At 36.1% G+C, this 21,504-nt stretch overlaps 1 protein-coding gene and 1 long non-coding RNA gene across 2 annotated transcripts in view; one reads left to right on the forward strand and one right to left on the reverse strand.

Annotated features, from left to right (window-relative positions):
- The window catches only part of LOC132909885 (mannosyl-oligosaccharide 1,2-alpha-mannosidase IA), a 689,092-nt gene that overhangs the window by 234,252 nt on the left and 433,336 nt on the right, over positions 1 to 21,504 (reverse strand). The gene's annotated exons all lie outside the window — the stretch shown is intronic.
- On the forward strand, positions 13,403 to 17,118 carry LOC132909598 (uncharacterized). The gene is made up of 3 exons (XR_009658565.1): positions 13,403 to 13,712; positions 15,855 to 16,215; positions 16,281 to 17,118. It is a non-coding gene; the product is annotated as an uncharacterized LOC132909598 (long non-coding RNA).

The following is a 21,504-nucleotide window of genomic DNA, read 5'->3' on the forward strand; positions in this document are numbered from 1 at the left end:
GTCAATCGTCTCAATTTTAATTTAAACAAAATAATTCCATTTGTTACAAGATTTACAAGTTCCAAAATGGAATTGTTGGAAATCGAAATAATTGACTTTTCAACTATGAAATAATGCGTCAGGCGGTAACGAAATTCGTCAAATATTCTACGGACACGAAATAATATAAGAAGGAAAAAACATATGAGAAAAACACCTATTCACTTTGAAATTAAAGTAAAAAAATATCAACATTGTTCGGCTGGCTGATTCGAATTCAGTGCATTAGATTTCAATTACGAGGAATCCATTGTAACAAGCCGTGATAAAAGCTGACGTTGTGCCGGGTATATAGGTAAACTGGTGCAAGAAAATTCTTTGAATTATATCTGGCTGACAAAGGGCTGGGAGTTCTTGGAACGTTGAATAGACGACCGGCCGTCGAATTTCATTCATATCGGAGACGCTTTTCACGAGTCGCATCTTTTTGTCGCTCGGGGTTGATCTTGATTTTGCATTAACGCGAATGAAAGTGGCTAGATACTCACGATGGCGAAACTTGCGATCCAGAGTCCATTGAAACTCCTGCCACGTCGCTGCAATGCGGTTTTCCCTGATAAATAAGCCATTACATCGGCTTGTCGTTTATGGACGGACCATAATGTCGACGGGATCGTGAATAGCAATAAATGGACACAGCTCACTGATCCAACGGTTATTAGCGTCTAAATATTTCCCGGATCATCGACTTTGAAAAAAATTCATTTTTAAAGGACGTTTCAGGATACGAGAGTATCGTGTAGTGAGAACATATCTACTATGTTTGGAAGATTCATGTTTTTGAAATGTTGAACCAGAGTGCTATTTTATTGAACGATTAATAAAAATAAACAAATTTTATCGCAATGAGGAATAGTAATATCTAGTATAATATCGAGATTTGAAGCGCGATATTAAATATGCGTAGTAAGTTTATTATATAGTCGGCGCAATAAATCAGTACAGCTAATATGCAAACCTAAAACTATACATTTCGTAATACGCTATTTATTTCACCCCTAAAACTGAATTTTAAAAAATCAATTCCATCTCTGACTCAATGACTACGTCTCTTGTAATTCAGTTAATTTTATCGATACGAAAACTACTCACTGTGTGATGTTGCATGAATATTTACCAATGTAACCACATAACTAGGGTTCTAAATAATTTTATCCATAGCAATATCGAATTGTTATCTGCCATGACCGCAAGAAATCTCAATGGAAACTAATTCCAACGTGTGGTTGCAAAACAGCCGAGGCTAATCCCGAAATGAAAACGTCCCGTCGCGATCGTGTCGTGCAATAGGATCGTAAGTTAGCAGGCGGTGCGGCGGTGGTTTCACGCTTAAATTAAGAGTGGAACGCGTGCGTGATGGAAATCGTTTTCACGCCGGCGCGTCCTCGCGAAAATCAAGCAAGGAAATTCAGATGGGAGTATAGCGCGTACAGATTTATCGGAATCTACTTACGATTAGCCGGACGCGGCTTGCCGAACTTCGATCTAATAACTGGGAACACGCGAGGCCATCTAATCGTGTAGAGATTATATCTTCATCGCGCTCTGTCCAAATGTTAAACGATTATTCTACGGAATATTCATGAAGTGAAGAAAGTGAAAATGGAACATGTAGATAGCGTGGTATTATTATCTTTCTATTCCTCTGTTGTATATTGGAATTCATTTTTAGTTAAAACTCGATGAGTTGTTCTTTCTTATTAATCATTGTAATTCAATCATACGTGTAATGTATTTTTCTACTGCTGGAATTCCTTCTTTGACAGTCTTAATTATTTTCTATTACTGACATTTTCATTTTGATACACATTCATTTCTTCACATTGCTTCCCTACTGCTCGAATTTCTTGACTTTTTTTATAGAATTCATCGTCATTTTTGTTGCTAGAATTCCTACTGCGTCTTTACGTTACATGTCCTGTTGCGGAAATTCTTTCTTTCGTATTCTTGTCTTATCTTGCTCTTACTGTAGTTTTCTATTCGTCATTCTTGTGCTACATTTCCTTTTATGGAAATTTTTCTTTCTTCTTGTACTGTTTTTATGTTGCGGAGATTACTTTATGTCATGTGACGTAATTTGATATATGAGGAGAATCGTGTACATATGTGTTTTGAACAAGGGAAATCAGCGTCACTGGTATCGGCAACTTTCTGTTGAAAGTTGAAGAAACGGTCGAAAAAACGAGTACTGGTACCAGATCGAAAGGCAAACGACATCACCGCGTATATTCTACCCCGATACCGCAATGCGATGGAAGCCACTCGAAGGAACTGGAGAAAAGAAACAGGTGCTCCTATGGGATCGAGATAAATTTCTCGTACCGAATGAAACATACAGAAAACTGCATCGAGTGATTTCTGTGCGGCGACAAGTTGCCGATATTGCGTTGCAAAAGTAAGGAAGCGTTTCAAGCACGTTTGCCGAAAGGAAGGAAATTGAATATTAAGTTTTATCGACAGTCTCTACCAGGATCGTGAGTTTACCATCCTTTCAAGAAAAACGAAATTAAATCGATCGTCTTACGCGAGCATATTAAATATTGATGCATCGTATGAAAAAAAGCCTTCAACTTTATCGAATATTATATTCGCGAAAGGAATTCTTCTAACGAATGTTAATTTATTTCAATATAATTAATAAATCTTCCACTTGGTGATTATTCTACCAACTAATTAACTCAATTCTTTGGAACATTAGCTAGGTAGGATGAATTACATTTTATATGATTTATATTACGTTGTCCGAAAAGTGTCTTTCGTACAAACGTGAAACCAAGTCTGTGAAATGTCGCGGTGTTTATCTCAACAGAACAAAATGGATCGTACGTAATTCGACAAAATAATATAAAACAAAAAACGTTGTGCGTCTATTGTTTCCTCATAAAACGAAAGAAACTTTTTAGACAACCTAATATTTATATATCTTAAGACCTACAACTCCCTAAATCATCGCTAAAAAGTTTGCTTCCCAAACGTTTTCAAATACCATAACAATCTAAATTCTTAAATTTTACTCAAATTTTCTTCTCAATTCAAATCCACGCTCCTAATAGCTATCACTCGAAACGTACTCGATCAGATCGAAACAAACGAGCATGAGACACGCGAGTCGCCTTGAGTCATGCTGCGGAAGCTCTAGCAAACGTCCCACCACCCGCTCAATTAACCGGTAAGCCATTTCCTGTCCTCGTAATGGCGCGATTAATCCAGCAAACGTGTCAGAAAGAAGCGGCAGTCTGGTACAAAGAGGCGTGCAGAGTCAAAAGGGTTAACTGGCGTCGTGGCGTCGCTCACCAACAAAGAGGACGACACGTTCGTGTTGGTGAATGAGTAAACGACAATCACGAGGGGAAAGTAGTGGAATACAACGGGGAATGCTTCGCTCCGGAATGGCAATATGCTGTACAAATTCACGATTAAAAAACTAGAGACGAATGAAAGCTTCCAGCTAAATGATATACAGTCGGGCACAAAAATACGTGGGCGAGTAGTGGAAGTGGATATCGATAAAGTTTCATCCAACTAGAACTTGCGTTATATATTTAAATTTTAGTTATTACATATCTTCGGAGTTTATAGACTGCTTAGACAATAACTGTAATTAATATTTATATTTTTGTGCGAACAAGCCGCATTTAACGAAACTTCATCGATAGTACTTCCATTTGTTTCCATTTTTCTAACGTGTCCATTTATTTTTATCGCTGACTGTACATTCAGCTCGTTCGCGATTTCGTCTGGTTCTTCTTCCTTCGGTTGGCTATGTTCTCTTTTGTTTTAGAGCTATCTAGTGTCACTTATCGTAAAGAACCGACGTTCCACTGCAACTGCAATAATACCAACGCATAATTCTTGCTTTGTTGATGACGAGGAATTAGCTGGTTTGCAGGAACAATTGAAAGTGGTATTTTACGTTGCTCGTGTAATCCAGTGGAGAATGCTGACCCAGCGATATTTCGAAGGGTAATTGCGGGTATTGAATGGACTTTCAGAATAGCTTGAACTGGTTGCCTTTTAAAATAGTTTCAGGTCGATGATAGTTCTCTGAGGTACTTTCAGTTTGATATTTTTCTGTTTCTATTCAATGTAATTTCTATGATGTAGTATGCTTATCGACATATACGATTTCTCTGAGTGATGCAAAGTATAGTTGTTTGGCTACTGATGCTTGTTCAAATTCATACTTTTGTGGATACTTTGTATATCTTGCACATCATTCGCGTTTCGTACGTTTCCATACATTTGTAAATTTTGTATAAACACCTGTAATCTAATAATTACGCTACTAGAATCATACGTTTTAAATAATCTGGCTTCAACTTGAATTTTCTACAGATAATTTCTCCATCAGATTGTGATAAAAATATTATTTGACAGCCGTAAATGAGACGACAACGATTCACGTTTTAATCTAGATTCACCTTGTATCTAGATCAAGTTGTCTAAGTCATCGATGGTAACGAAGGAAAACACCTGAAGACCTAAGAAGAGGAAATAAAGGAAGAAGGCGCCGAGCCAGCAATAAATGAACGAGAAGGAATAAAAAAGGAAGACAACCGGCGGTTTGTAATTCATATTAAAATCTCAAAGAGCAAAGCAATCAGGCGACACGTGGTTTCGGCCCTTCTGGATTCCCGTGTCGAATTAAACTTACAGATCCGGGCAAATGGAGAAAGGAAGAGAAAACGGCCGAATGAAAGAAAAATATTGTATTTTTTATGAGAGTCACCACCCTTCGTTTTGGTTGGATTCTATCGAGCGAGAAGAGAGAGAGAGAGAGAGAGAGAGAGAGAGAACAAAAAAAAGAAAAAGAAGGGACGAGGACGGAAAAGGGTGTTGAACCACGACGACGAAGAGGAGGAAAATATCGAGTCTGTTCCAGCAGGATCAAAGTTAAACGAATGCGTCCCGCGGAACACAAAGGATTTCCATGGCACTTTATTACACCGAAGCCGTGGTGACTTCGGTGGCGCGCGACCGGCTCTCTCTTTCGAGTTTTTGGCCCTTCCGTTTCAGCGCCGGTCGTTTCGCATGGTCGAGAGAGAATCTTAATGGAAATGTAAATTCGCGCAGCTAACACGTGCGACGGGGACTTTGGTCGATTCGTTTCGCCGCTTTCCTTTTTTTTTTCCCCTCCTTTCCCGTTCTTGTACTTTTTTTTTATTTTCTATATCCTCCTATTTTTTATCTCTTTATTCGCGCCAGCGGCCCTGATTGAAATTTTTCGTCCGGGAACGCGGTCGCGAACGGATACTTCGCACACCACTTTCCACGATTTTTTTCGGGAATTCTATTTTCCACCGGCGAGGAACTCGTCCGATCCTACGTTCGATTTTAATTTAGCTTTTACAATTTTCGATTAAACGGCCGCCGGCCAGGGGAAACTCCGCTGATGGAATCTCGCCGGATCAGGAATTGGATCTTTCCGTTCGATGAAAGTGCCGTGTTATGCTTAAGTTCTTTTTGCAATGCTAGGTAATATCGTAGAAAGAAGTCGGGTGCGATCGTACGCCAAAACGTGTGTGGTATTATTCGGCTATTAGCGTTTGAAGTTTTAACTCCTGTCTTATAATATACAGATTACGGTCGCGATTTGACAAATGATGATTGAATTTGTAATAGTTTATTTCCGATTCTAATCTTGATCTCAATCAATAGCTGGAGATCGCTAAATATGACTTATGAATATATATTATTCGGAACAATTAGAGAGACGTTGATATAAATGATTATATTACATTAACCAAGAAAACAAAAGGAAAAAGTATAGAACAAGTTTCTTTGTATCTTTAAATAGCTGTGAACATTTTGTGTTCTTGTTTAGTGGAAAATATGTTTATAAAAATCAAATTGATAAAGAAAGCGGCCCTCTAATTTCCTATGATTTCGTACATGTTTGTAATTATTAAAAGGAAATATAGAGAAATACAGAGAGTGATTGTAAAAGTTAAAGCAATATGTAAAATGATCTACGAGTTATTTCGAGTATATGATGTTTTAATATTTTACATCAAACACGGTGTTATTACAGCGAATAGCTAACAACCAGTCACTGTGTCAGTAGAAAAGTCGCAAAGGTGAAAAATAATGATGTGCTGCCTTAAAACCACACACTGACCCAGCAAATAAAACATCAAACGTAAAATGGTACTTACAGTTTTGCAACGCAATCGCAATTCGCAGCTCGCTAGGACAGCTCGAGACAATAAAAAAACTCCTGACGCGACGAGACGCGCGTGTCCTTTTTACGAGTGCCACAATGTCGTGGAAATGCCAACGATAAAAGCTTCTGATGATTCCATATCTCTCGAGTCTGAGAAACAGTCCGATCGAATCGAATTTTTGCAACATCGAAATTTTTATATTCACACGACCCGTGAGATACTCACATTTTTGGACCAAAGACCATCGAAGGACACTTCATGAAGATATTTCTCCTGAGACTTGTTACAGAAGTAATCTGTATAGAAAGATTTCATCCATGTTAAAAATTTTCTTCCATTAAAATATCGTAGAACGAATCTTTTATATATAGTGGCTCGCAAAAATGTTTCGGTATATTCATATTATATCTATGCATATTTCGTTTTCGTGGTAACTTGCTTGTTTCTGTTTTATAATATAATACATTTAGTTTAAAATATTTAAATTGGTTGCTTTGTTTTTACACGAAATTACAATGATCACTATTCTAATTTCGATTATGAGCGATGACATTCCTGCATAAAATGTCAACGCCAAATAAGCCGGGATAAATATCAAAATTTGAATAAATATTTATATAGGGCGATATTTAAATATGCTAATAATAGCAATAAGTATACAAATTTGGCAAAATATTTACGTCAAATAATATGTAAATGTAACCGACGATAATATGCAGATATAGGTCAACGACAAGAAATGAACTGTCGAAAAAATAAATAGGATACAAAACAGGCCGTACACGTTATTCCTATTATTCTCTATTCGTTTCGATATCTGTTTCGATAGAAATTTCGAAGCTTTTCCGATAAATCTGATTCATATAAAATAAAAGTTTTTATGAATGTTTTAAAGTGAACTAGCCGACAATATTTTGTGAACAGTGTGCGTCAAACCGGAATCCTGTGGAATTCCAGTTCGTCGAATTTATCCGTACCGAGCAATCCTATCATCGGCTAGACTAAAGCTTCGATGCTTATGGCATTTAATCTCAAATACCTTTCCTATGATGTTTGTATGCTGATTCCGTAAATCAAAGGCTAATCGGCTGACCCACATACGATATGGCTCTCTTCTACAAAGGTGAAGCAACCATCGAATGCGGAAATGAACGCAAACAGCGAAATACCGACGCGTTCATTATCCTTCATCATTTAGCACGAACATTTTTGAACGGTGAAATTCATCTCATGTCGAGAATTATGAAGATCGTTTGATGGAAAAATTGTGAATCGCAGCTATTTGGATTGAAAGATGAATCTCCATCGAGTTTGTGTTACATTTTTCTTACGTTATATTATTTATGTTTTTATATTATGTTTTAATACTGAAAGATTATAGAACATTGACTCTTTCATGATTTCTTCGTCATATTCTGTAGAATGTTTAATGCTTGTTTAGTGGTCCAAGTTTTTAGATAATTTACGTATAAGAATAGTATGCTGACAGCGCCTCATTTCTCAGAATTTTATTTAAAGATATTTATTAACTATATTGTATAGGAACGAAATAGTTTCATTTACCAGAAGTGTGTTTTATTTAAACACGAATCTTCAACAATATTTTTAACAACTGCCCGAATTTCTTCGTATCTTTAAAAAAACAGAAATTTCATTTCTCCCGATATGCATGGAAATTGCACGTTTCTTTCGTTGGTTCCATTACGAAAATATTGTATATAAACGAAAATTGTGTAGCTTAAAAGCTGCACGGTGCACACATTGTTCCATTTCGTACTTTCGATACTTTTGACAACAGTTTCCAACAGTAGATGGTTTTCCATTTGGTCGGGAAATAAATGTTCACACGAGAACATAGGAGGAGGGATTATTTTCGTGCAGATTAAATTTTCTACCGTATTTGTTGTTTCGTTTGCTATTCCAATTGTTATTTCACGATATTCGAAGTTTCTTCGTGTAAATGAAAATACGGGAAATAATTATTCTAATAATTAATCTATATCAGAAACATATACGGCACAGGAAGTTTGCATTTTGTTTAATTTCATTCTTTTACAACGATCTCTATTTGTTTTCCATCCCGAAAAAAAAACATTTAGCTTCGATTGTAAAGCGGAAATAAAATGAAAAACAAACTGGTATCACGTCCTGATAAAATATTATATTTTCATTTAAAATAAAACAAAATACGCGCCGTTCATTGTTTGCGTTCCACCTTTTTGATTTTTGAACAGAGGGGTCCACGCAGCTGATTTATCGTTTCTTATTCAGTGTGCACGATTTCTTTGTATTCATGAAAATATGAGAGAATGTTAATTGATAAATATAACCATGAATAAGAGCATTTCGAGCATTGATATGCATTTAGTTCCGTAACATATAAAAGAAACTTCACAAGTATCGTTTCTTCATTTAATAAATTAAAAAAATATGAAACCACTTTTGTTTTCTGACAAAGCGATACTTTTGAAAATTTCTTTTACATCAATAAATTATTCGTTTGATACCAACAAGCTTTTTGTTTGAAACATTTTCTTATAGAAGTATCAGGACCTCACGCTAATAGTAAATGAATAAAAAATATTCTGTATGATGCTAATCAATAGTAAGCGATCACACACGACACTAACTTATAAAGCATTTGCGATTCCAATTACGCGAACACTGTTGCTCTAATTCTTGATCATCTAGACATGTAATCAAAAGTTCTTGTGCTCAAGGTACGGTAACAGTTTATCCGAACAATGGAAACAGATATATAGATAGCAATTTATCGGACCGACCGCAATCAATTTCCCTCATTTGTCCGGTTAATTATCTGTCTATTGTATAATTGTGCTATAATTGCTGGTTTCTCGTAATCGTAACATAATTCCACGTAATTATACAGAACTTCGGTTTTACTTTCGTTCTTACTTGGTTTAATAGATACAGCCATGCTCTGTGGCTCATGGCGAGACTGTTAACGAAGCGACAAGCGCTTGCTTTTGTTTTCACCCATGCGTGAACTATTAAAAGTCAGTGAACCTTATGTTGGGTAGTAAGAATGTCAGATCTTTGTCAATGATAACGCCTATTGTTTCTTTGTCACAAACGCGAAAATATGGTTGGTTGGCTTAAAGGAATCGGATTCTTGCATTTTTATTGCAATTAAGTGGAAGGAAGTATTTTAACTCATTAAGCATTGCATCAGTAAAACATTTCATTTACAATCTTTTTTAGTTCATTCACATTATTGAATTTTGTCTTTTAACATCGTAGTTCTTGTAAAGAAATTCCAATGATTTCGTCACCATTTCTTTCTTCAAACAGGAAAACTTTATCAGAATTCATTAGATCGTGCAAATGATGCAAGTATTTTTATGGCTAGTGTCACGGGTTAAATTAACATCAGCAACGAAAGTTGCGCCATGTCTCTGCGAGCTATTAGCCACGTTCTTACCATATAGTTGGAAGGTCTTGCAAGATGTACAATTGAGACGACAAGTGCGATAATGGGGCCCATGACGCCAGGCCTCGTTAAGCTTTAGGTTTATTAAGAGAATCGTTGAACTTCTAACAGGACGTCTCTTAACGTAAGCGATATATTTCTGCATGTTTCTTAATCCTTAACTCAGACATGAGAAGTATTCTCATAATTTCATTTTCAAGTAATACAGTAAGCTAAAATCTTGTGCAGATTATATAATCTTTGGTAATCTTTGTATCAATTTATTAATTCCGTTTGGTTCGGACGAATCTGATTTAATAATTTATTGCTCGCTTTGGAAATAAATTATTAATAAGTATTAGGATGCATATTGATAAAGAGATTTAAAATTGTTTCAATTTAAGTAATCTCAATAATCCGAATGAGATTTAAATGGCTCAGTAATCTTCAACTAGATCGAGTTTTACAACTATCGGCTATAAATCCAGATTAAAATTTTTTATTAGAGTACCACAAATTCTACCAAGGAACGATTCATTACAACCAGTTAAGAAATACGATAGAAGTTTACGAATGTTGACTAGATTTATGGTACACGCTAATAACGGAACATTATTTTATATGTTTATAGTATACATCACAAATTTTGTAGCAAGTTTAATATGACAGGTATTGAAGAACAGAGTTTACTGCGTGCTATGGAGAGACGTAGACAGCAGATTTTATTTCTGGCAATAAAGTTGACTTCACACGTAGAGTATAAAAATTGAACAAAATCACAGCCCAATAATAAAATTTATACCCTACGTTTTGGTTATGAAAGACTCTGATTCTTTACTCCTTGGAGATATTCTGAACTATTAAAATTTTAGAGAAGAATTTACTTAGCAAATAAGAACATTACTTACTCAGTCTTCTTAGTGAACTTTCAGTCAATTTGTTCTTCTGATAATCACTCTTAGTCAATATTAGCATCTGTTCCTAGTTTTAAACGTGATATTACGATGACATAACAACTCACTGGCGTAAGCTACAAGACTTTCCTACGCTTCGTTATCCTTAGAAATGTATTTACCTAATCTTAACCCTGTTGTTCTTCTCACTTCTCTTTTACATCTGTATTTTTTAAAATATCTTTCTTTCAAATTTTAAAATACTTTTAGGAATAGTGTAGAATACACAAAAAATAGTAACATTTGATATACTGAACACTAAAACCAAATATTTACAAACTATCCATATTTTAATAATATACGATGATATATAATTTTTATTTTGTGCCATATAGACTCCATGAGAACAGCATTGTCGAGAGATGTTAAGAGTACAAAGAAAATGAAGCACAGAAATCACAATAGTTCATTATTCTTCATGATAGAAGATAATGGATTTGAGCATCGAAAGAATCGAAGATGATAACGATGATTTTCTATTATGTAGCCAGAATGAATACCTTGCAGATAGTATAGCATTGTACGGTGGCGAATTTTCAAACGAAAAGTTCCATTACGAGTGCAGCTTGTGCAAACGGACCCATGGACAACACTGGCTAGCATTAAACTTTCATTTTCCACGCGCATCGAGCAACAATGCGAAAGAGGGAAAACTTCTTTGTAAGGTACTCCATTCACAAAGGAAACTGAAGGCACAATGGGCCACCAAGGTACAGGCGCACGAAAGTGCGCCAAATGCGAAATGCCAAAGTATTTTCTGTCCCGAAGAACCTCGTAAATGTTGATAAGATTTGTTGAGGAAACGCGTGGATTTACCTAAGGAGGCATTGTGTTATATACAAGCGTTCTTTTCTATAGGTTGTCTTAATTTATGTGCTTTCTATAAAACATAATGTGCAAACTGGTATATAAATGAAATATCGTTATGACTCATTTATTTGCTCAACAAGACGATGAAATTGACGAGAAGTTAAGAAAGTTTGTCCAATACATATCACTTTTATATACGTGTCTATTGTCCAATAGATATAGTTACTAAATTTTACACTTGTGCACTATCATGCACAAAAGTTTCTTATGAACGAATCTCTTCTCTCTTCTTTTCTAAAGCAATTTTCATAAAAATCAACAAGCTTATCAAGTGTACTCAATAAATTCACATAAAATCAAATTCAAAAATACAACAAACCTATTTCATCCACTTGCCTGCTACAATCGTTTATTTTATCCATACTATGTATATACAAATGCAATAAATCATCGCGAGATCAGAGTAAAAAGCGACCATCAGTCACGGTAAAAATTCAATCGAGCGAAGAGCTCGATACAATTTTTCAATGGAGTCAAAGCTGGCGAGAAATTCGAAGTAACAAGCAAGTTTCTGAAACTTCGCTGAGAGAACTGTCGCGAGAAGGATTACGCGTTCGCCAGTGGCCGAACAATTCTTGGAAATGGATCCAGCGAGCGTCGGAGAAGGCCCCATCGGAGAATCACGGTGTTTGATCGCGGTGTGTAAACTTGGGACAGAAATACGACAGTCGAGAGGACCGCGATGTGTGCTGAGTCATGAGTATCAGGACTACCGAGCTCCCCGGTGGACCAGCTCAGCAACCGGGCTTTGATATCCTAACCGTTGCTCGCTGTCGCGTTGTTCTAACCCTCTTTGGATAAGTTACACGCGAAACTACAGTCAGTCATAAAATGTTACACGCGAAACCACAGTCAGTTTACACGCACCTCTGAAATATAAAATGTTGTAGTAAAATCGTTAGTTATACTAATTTGATATATTACGGCAGATATTGTTAAAATGTAACATGATTTATTCGCTTATCTGTTACATTTACGTGAAATCATAAAAATAGTAGGTTTAATATTATGTTAATATTTTCTAATCCTCCCCTCTTGCATAAATATCAATAATGCCTTGTTGTTTCCTTGACGTTGAGAAAATTAAAGATTCTATAATCTATGACATAATTTTATGCCCAGAGTTAAATATTTCCAGAGTTAAATATTAAAAATTATGCAATTCTCTTTAGAAATACATTAATAATAATTGTATTCATATGTAAGAATCTGAATAAGTACTTTTACTTTAAGTATTTAGTAAAGTAAATAAATTTAGTAAATTAATTTTATGACAAAAGTAAGTACTTTTACTTTAAGTATTTAGTAAAGTAAAGTAAAGTAAGTAAATCAGTTTTTAGATTCTTTGGTATGTTTAGAGTTTCGTGCCTGACGTCACGATTTTGACGAAAAGAAAGAATATTGTAATAGGAACGCAGACGGATGTCTGGTTAGGTTAGGTTAGCTAATGTTTGTAACAAATATCAAGCAATTTTTATATATATTTCCAGATTGGTCTCAAATCAATATAACAGTCATATCCCATTACAGCATTAATGAAATCTTAAAAATAATACTTTTAAGAGTTGAGAAATTAATTGAGTTGAATAATTAATGTAATTTAAATAGAATATATACCACAATGATACTTTTATGACATACTGATACTCCTATTAAGGAATGTATGAAATTTAAAGTTCATAACCTACATCAAATATCAGTCTTATTAAAAATAAAAGATACTCTAAAATGTAATTGAGGTTAAATTTTCATTAAAGTTACGCTTGAAACTTCTTTATACATTCCCATATATAATTATTTAAATTAATATATCGAGCTATATAAGCAAACGTTACGCATAATATAGCTAACGATTTATAAACGCAGAATATTACATAGTACAGTTTATATATGATAAGAAATTAATTACTTACGTGTAAATAGACGTCTTCCGAAACAAATGAATTAATAAAACTACACATTACGTAGTCACACTTGTCAAGACTGAATATTTCATTCTGTGTCAACGTACGAAATTCACGCATTTCTGATGTTTTCTTCGGAAAATGTCGAACATGGCCGAAGATATACGAAATTACTCGTGTATGTGAAAACCGGCTCCTACCGACAGAGTTCGCGACGTACAACGCTTTGAGTGGTCGCTCCGTATCGTATTAATTCTTTTATGCAATTCGTTTATAATTTAATGCGAATGAAGTGTAAAGATCAAGACTGTGCAATCAATCAAGATTCTCTATCCACGACGGTGTTCTTTATGTAAGTGATGTTCATGTATTTTACTTATATGTCGTATTATATATGAATTTCGATTACATGCATCAATTATACGTATTATACAATCTTCGAGAACGAAAACAGTGTGTCGCAGAATGTAAATATTATTGATTCTATTTCGAAATGGAACTTGTGAATTCTATCGACGATTTCAACCGTGCCTCGATTTTCGTGAGAATTAATTGTTTTATCGTTTCGTTATTATACTGTAAGATATAGGTTAGTGCGAAGTAAGAAACATTATATGTCAAGAGTATTATTGTTAAATATAACCTATCAGTAACCGCAAGTATGTTACGGAAGTAGAAGTATATAATCGCAATTGTTACACAAGTATTAGGATTTGTAATATAAATCTGATCTAAATTGAAGATTATTAAAATTTTGGTCGTTTTGCCCTCTAATGAATATAATACAATATAATAAAATGGCAAAGAAATCAGACTGAAAAATGTAGATAATAATTATTTTTCTATTCTCAAAGTTTATTGCATTACTGGTATCAGACACACACAAAGATGTTTATAGGTAATAATAATTAATAATAATTATTAATATTGTGTTACAATTACTGTGTTACACATAACAATATTTAAGAAGATATTTCAATGAAATTTATAGTAATATAACGATTTACTGGAGTCTCTCTCGTGTTCCCTCTCGTATTACCTCTCGTGTTACATTACCAAAAGATTAAAACATTCTAACTACGATAAACTCTTCCTCCATTTTCACTTAACCACATCGAATCATCAAAATACAGATTTCTCTACCAAAACTACTACTTCTAACGACTCTAATTCCATTCAAACACAATCAAGTTTCGAGTTTCCGTGCATCAGGAAACTTAATATCGAATCTTTCTCCTATCTTCGATCAAAATTACCGATTCACCTTACCGCAACAACCGTCCCTTTCACTTACTCTCACTACTACTATCTCGCATAGTCGCGTGTCGCGTGCCAAAGAGGACCGGATAACGCGTTCGACAGTCACGCAGTGGTTGCTTCTTTTAATCACGAACCTAAAAAGGGGCCATCGATTTTTCACATTTCCCCGAGAGACACGCCCGTCTCGCGTGTCTACCCATCGAAGCATCGTCAAATCAAAGCCCCTCTAGCGTAGACTTAAAAAAAAAAAAAAAAAAAAAAAGAGAGAGAAGAGAGAAAAAACAGAGAAGAACTGGCTTAATCACTTGGTCGTTTGTCGCCTTCGTTTAACCCTCGAATGGTATGAAAAAGAGGGTGGCTTTTTCGACGACGCGTCGAAGCTTTTTAGCAGGATGTCACGCGTCCTCGTTCCACATGAGCTTGTAGCAGCTGTTACGCGCATTCATCATTCCGCTGATGTCCCTACGTATTATCCTCCCACGGAGTATTTGCAAAACAGCCCCTTCAAACAGATTTCGCTTCTGGATAGCGGTGGTCGGCGTTTCCAAGCCGGGAAAGCAACGCGATCGTGGAGTTCAGCGAACCACCCCTGTGGTAAATATTACGGATTACCGGAACTCTGTCGGCTGCGACTCATTACCCGATGCCTTCGTTCTTTCGACACGCAAGAACGTTAATTAACGATGCGCGTTTTTGCGCGAAGCAAGATCAACTTTATGGAAGTTTGCGCCTTATGGTTAGGGTGAAGCTTGTATGTTTTTTTAAAGTTGTCGCGCTTGTAGTGGCTGTTGTTTAGTTTGGGATGGGAATTTGTATAATTTACAGAAATTGAATTTTTAAGGTGATAAGGATAAGGGGATGAATGACGAAGGAGTTAATAAACGAAGAACATTAATTAATCAAGTTCAACTTTATAGTTAGGGGGAACGAAGTTTGTTAAAGTTGTTGCAGTGTTTGGGGTTGTTTTGTGGTCTAGGGAATCCGTTGAGTAATTTAATGGAGTTAGATATTTAAGTTAATATAATCGAAGACGATGATAATGGACGAATTAATGAACGACAATGAACTGAGAATTAGTTAATTAAAATCAACTGTGAAATGCTTTTTCATTCGTATGCACAGATTTGATCTCGTTAGATGAAATATTCCTAATCACAGTAATTCAATTCATTTATTACAATTTACTACGAAGACAGCTTTTACATAATATATTAACGTGGTTATAAACTTTCAGTTCGGCGAAATGAAATTAGCACCCTCGATAAAACAACGATTCCTCGAGCGAACGAATGAATCATCCATTAAAGTACCCGACGCATCAAGTAGACGAGCAAAAACCTATCTCGACAGGAGAATCTCTTCTTCGAACCCTCTCCTTGCCCACCTTTACTCGACATCAAAGGGTTCACGAATTCCGGAAATGCGCTTCTCGAAGGATCCCCAGGCGCTCGCTCGAAATTAGCGCGGATTCGTCGGCGTGGTGACGTTAGGAAACGCCTGGGTAATATAACTTTTGCTCGTAAAGAGAAGACAAAGACAGAGAGGGAGAGAGAGAGACTGAACGTAGGAAGAGTGGGAAACAGAGAGGGATAAAGGTATTTGCAGACAAATCAGTCGAGTTCTCTCGCAACGTTAAGCCTGCAGAATCTATCTAATTTAGGGTCATATTGGGAGGCATGCAAGATATACCGATGGCGTGTAGGGGAGATTTGGCCCGAGGACCAAACCACTAATCCTTGCGTAGTAATCGATGATTTCCGCCCCTAAATTGTTCCTTCCTCCGTGGGGCTATAGACCAGGATGAACGAAGCTTAAACGAGGGAACCGCGTTGTCGGCGCTTTTGTTCTTCTAAAAGCGGCGGTAGCGACAACGATATAATTGTTTTGATTATTATTGGAGATAGTCGTCGAGTTGCCTGTTTATATTGTAATTGCAAAGAGGTGGGTATTAAAGGTTGATTATTGCGTTGATAATTGGTACTTAGGATTAGGGAGGTTTTTAGATAATTATGAAGATATTATGATATTCCTGGAATATTATTTAAAATATAAATATTGTTTTCAGCTAAAAAGTAAATTCAGAAATTATGAAAATCATTGATAATTGCTATAGGTTCCGCGTACCGAGTACCGAATATAAATTCCAATACTCGCGTCGAAAATGCTACGTGTATTTAATGATCGAGTACCTGCAACAATTCTCTATTTCATCTTAATAATGCAAGGTATATTAGCGAAGCGATTAGGATAATAGCAAAAAGTGATCATTCCCATCTCAGTACAAGAGACAGTTTGGTAATTCATGTGACATCGCGACTATCTTGAGACATCTAACGCTAATGAAACGCCCTGGGCCAATAGGAAATTGCGCCTTGGTAAACATTAATAAACTTACACACGCGTCACATTTACTGACGTATCGAGGTATAGTGGAATGTGTACATAGTTCCTAATTTCGATAGTAACTTGTTTCATTAAGGAAATGTAGCAAAAGTTCAGAAATTTGATTCGTCTTATACCATATAAAGTAAATATGATATAACAATTAATCGATATTATAGTATTTACAAAATCAAGTGTTTCGCTTCCTTAAAACTTGTAAATTCCAATATATGATAAGAGATTTCAATTCCAAATTGTTAAAAATGCTCGAGGAAGATTGGAATTTTAGAAAATTGATGTGGTAAGGGACCTTCTAAATTCTTCATTCTGTTCAAAATATCATTTCACTTGTGAATTCTTTTGAATACAAAAATCAACGAACGTTTTAACTCTATTGTACAATAATACAAAAAACAATTAAGCCGATGTTTCGCGTTTCACATTTTTAACAATTGAAGAATATAAGTTGCGCTATCTTTTTCACAAGATTATCTATATTTACAATAATTACAATGGCGGTATAACGTTTTGTATTATCTTACAATAATTACTAAGTAGAAATATCAAAATTACACCACTCTCCTCGAAGGAATGAACTTCGTATTTAAATTCAAGAAACTCGTCAGCCATATAATCGTTCGATAAAAAAGCAGATGTGCTAAAGATATCACAATCGAGCAGGAAAAATCTGTTTCGTTCGATAACTGATTAATACGCGGCACCACGAGAGCAAACCGGAAATCCTCTTATACAAAGATTACGTTGGGACGAATTTAAGGCGGCAAACTAATCACATAATACTTGCCGCGTGGTTTTAAGAAGATTAACGTTCCAAGGATATATGCCGTTCGGCAAATTCTCCTTTATTTATGCCCGCGGTGTTCAAACCACGGTCAGAAACGCAAGCGCGCGAATAATTTTCGGAGGTAACTTTCGTACAAGAGAGAGTATGGATACCGGAATGCATATTTTATTCGATAACTTCGTAATACCCGCGATACAACCGGTTGCCGTCCGTAAATCCACTGCTTCCGCCGCTTCCGTCCGAACGAATTTAAAGCAGCAACTAATCGCGTAATACTTGGCTTAGTTTTAAGGAGATTAATGTTTCGGGGTTGCCCCTTCGTTCCGTTCCTCTGCATTCCTCATATTCTCTTCTGTTCTATCTGTGTCTTGTTTTGTTGTTCGGTACCGAAAAAGATGGATAGGTTGTTCGTTATATACGGCGGCTCGTGAAAGTATCGGAACACTTGTAGAATTCTTTTACGAATATATTATGTGTGTTATACTAAGCATTTTGAAATTTCGTTAACTCTATGTCGATGAGATTTAGGACAGACATAAAAATGTTTATAATGCAAGTATATATTTATATATTTTGCAAAAATCACGAAAGTATTTAAACAGTCAAGTACTTGTTACATCGACAAGTTTCAATAGAACCATCCTTAACATTCATAGTATCTTTAAGATGGTCATTCGCACTGTATACTAACTTTCTATTAAATATATGCGTTTGCCATGAATGTCTTGTAACTTGTACATATATTTTCAGTTTGGCTTGGCATCTTGTCATCATCATGACGGCCGTGTCCCATTACAGTGGCAATGAAAAATGCAACTACACGTCCTGCTTAAATTATACACTATACTTTTGCACGCATTCATCGATGGATTCTTTCATATTCTACAAAAACTTCTTTCCGAGAAAAATCGTTTTAAACTACCTCTAACCGATGAATCCACTTTAAGTGGTACAAGTTGCAACGTACCCCTTTATCTTCATCATAGCTTTCAAGATGTCAAAACGATCTGCAATATATGTACAAGTTACCTTCTCAGAAAGCTTGTTCGCCTTAAAAACTTCCATCAGGGGAATAACAAAAATGTCTCGGCATGTACAGCGTGTCTTGGTGAGTTAACAAAGTTTTAAAAGAGATCAGAATTGCCGGGTTGCCTGGCTCTTCGTTACCGCGTCCTTCTTTTTCCCTGCGAGACACACCCTTTCCTTTCCGCTTCCATTAACCCTCCCCACTTTGCCGATCCCTTCGTTGTTTCTCCGTTTCTTCGTTTGCTCGCGCGCGATAAAGGCTCGCGTAATTATACACGACCGCGAATCAATCCGTTCGAAACGTCACAGCCGTACGATTACAGAATAATAACAGTGCCGGCTGTTCGTTATCGCGCCACGGCTGGGTTTAATGCAACCTGCCACGTGAACGAACGAATTCCTGATAAAACGGGGTCGACGTGTTACTTTTGAGGGAACGAACCCATTTATCTTTTCCCGGGACCGACTAGTCCTGAGTATCCGAGAGAACTGCTTTATATCTGACGATGCTTCCGGAATCGCGATCGCGATCTCGATGCTTTATCCGATACGATCTGCTTAAACCTTCGTCCGTGTTGTGCCTCCTGTAGGAAAAACGCTTGACTATGAGACTGGTCATGAACGCTTTGAACATGTTTCGCGTAACGAGAACGAGGAAATGCGTAATCTCTGGTGAGTTAGGTTGCTGGACTAGCAGGTGGAAATTATTTCCGGAGACGATACCTAAAGCATTTCTATCGTAGTGTTTTGAAATATCGCGTAGTATTTTTTAGAAATGACTGTTTCAACAGATGAAAGACGATCTTTATAGACACATACTCGTGTGTCATATAAAAATGTAATGGTTAACACAACTTAGTAATATCCAATTTAACATTAATAATACTCGGTGCATAATATTAAAAATACTTTTGCTTTAATTCTTTAACATGTACGTTGCTATTGCCTTTTGACGACTTACTATCTTATTGAATATTCGTTGTCGTCTTCACATCTGGCGAAGAATATTCTATCGTCACGATAAGTACGTATATGGTATCGTGACCGAGTAACATTTTCATAGTTTTTTCAAGTAATGATCGATAAAGTGAAACTAAATGCAAAGATATTTATTTATATTATTTACATAAAAACTATATCGTATTTGGGGAAAGGGTTCCAGTTACAGAAACGGTAAAATTTTCTCCAAACTGCTGTACATTTGAAAATTGTATATTTCAAACGAAGAAACCTTCATTTCTTCCAAATTTCATCGAATCATTTAGAATGGTACCCGGACGACGAGCCACGGGATTCACGGGAGCCCATAGACGATCAATTGCGATCTATTTCAACGGGATTAACTTTCGGCCAGACGAGAAAAAAGAATCCATAAATTCCCTTAAGAGGTCTCTGTGAACTTTCCGCTTGAACACACCGTCGAGTCGTCGTTAAGCCATCGAAGTTCGCTGCTCCAGACCAAAAAGCGAGAACCAAGCGAAGGAAGGAACGAAGGAGGAGAAGAACTCGAGAAAACGAATTGCTAAGGTGGACGTCGACGGGGCCAAATCCGATGGGGTCGTTATGGACGTATGGAGTCAGTGCCCCGATGAAACGTGGTGGTAGCCACAAGGTCTTGGATGTCCTTAGACATGAAATCGCTTGTCGAGAAACGTAGCTTGCAGAGGATCTCCGAATTTTTTGATAAATTGCGAAGAATAACACGAAAAATGTGACTTTTTTAACGCTACATGTAACAAAATGGTCAAAATGATCAATTTATAATTTTTCATAGAAATTTTATGGATTTTTTACGACACATTTCTTGAAACTTAAATAGTTTTTTTTTTTTTTTTAACAATTGATGACTAAGGCTTTGAATTAGGTTCACTCGCATTAGATATTTTTCATTCTGATCTCCTCGGTTCGAATTTTATGCTTTAGTCGATAGTTTTAGTGTTACATATCGATATTAGTCTCATGTTTTCGGAAGTTTGTGAAAGATGGTGTGACCAATCGAAAAATTTTAGGAACATCGCTAGCCTAACACAGCCTCACGTATATGCTCGAAAAATTCTGTAAAAACTTTTTTTAAAAAACAATATATCGTTGTGAAAAAGTTCAGTCTTCAAGAATATCGTTTAAGTAGATCGGTACAATTTCACATCATATTTAGAAAGAGTTAGAAACGTTTCATTTCCGGTAAACTAGTTAGCAGAGACCGTCTCATTATCTAAAATGCCTCAAATGACCCAGACTCTTCAGTCCTTTCTAAATTTTCCACCTACAATAGGATAAATTATCGCGAGTGCACTCTCATCACGCGAAATGCGTTACTCTTCTGTCTGCTCGTTGAAACAGGAGAAAGTTGGTAACCAGACGCGAAATAAGAAGAAAGATGCACCAGCGTGTGGCGCTTTGCTAAATTTCTGTAAAAGTGTCGCTCTCAAAGAATTTCACGAAATTTTCGCGGAGGTATTTTTGAAAGTAAATTACCGTTGTGATAATTATCCTGATAAAAAGAACTCTTTACTCGACGGTTTAATAATCCAGGCTTAAGACAGATTAAGCGACGGCGAACCATTAATTCGAATTTATAGCCGACGCTTTAATTGGTTGTAAAACGAAGCGCGATATTTTATTTTGAAGAATGTAATAAGTTTCTACCATTTCAAATATTTCTTAAAATTTT

This window comes from Bombus pascuorum, chromosome 8, assembly GCF_905332965.1.
Source record: "Bombus pascuorum chromosome 8, iyBomPasc1.1, whole genome shotgun sequence".
Lineage (NCBI taxonomy): Eukaryota > Metazoa > Arthropoda > Insecta > Hymenoptera > Apidae > Bombus > Bombus pascuorum.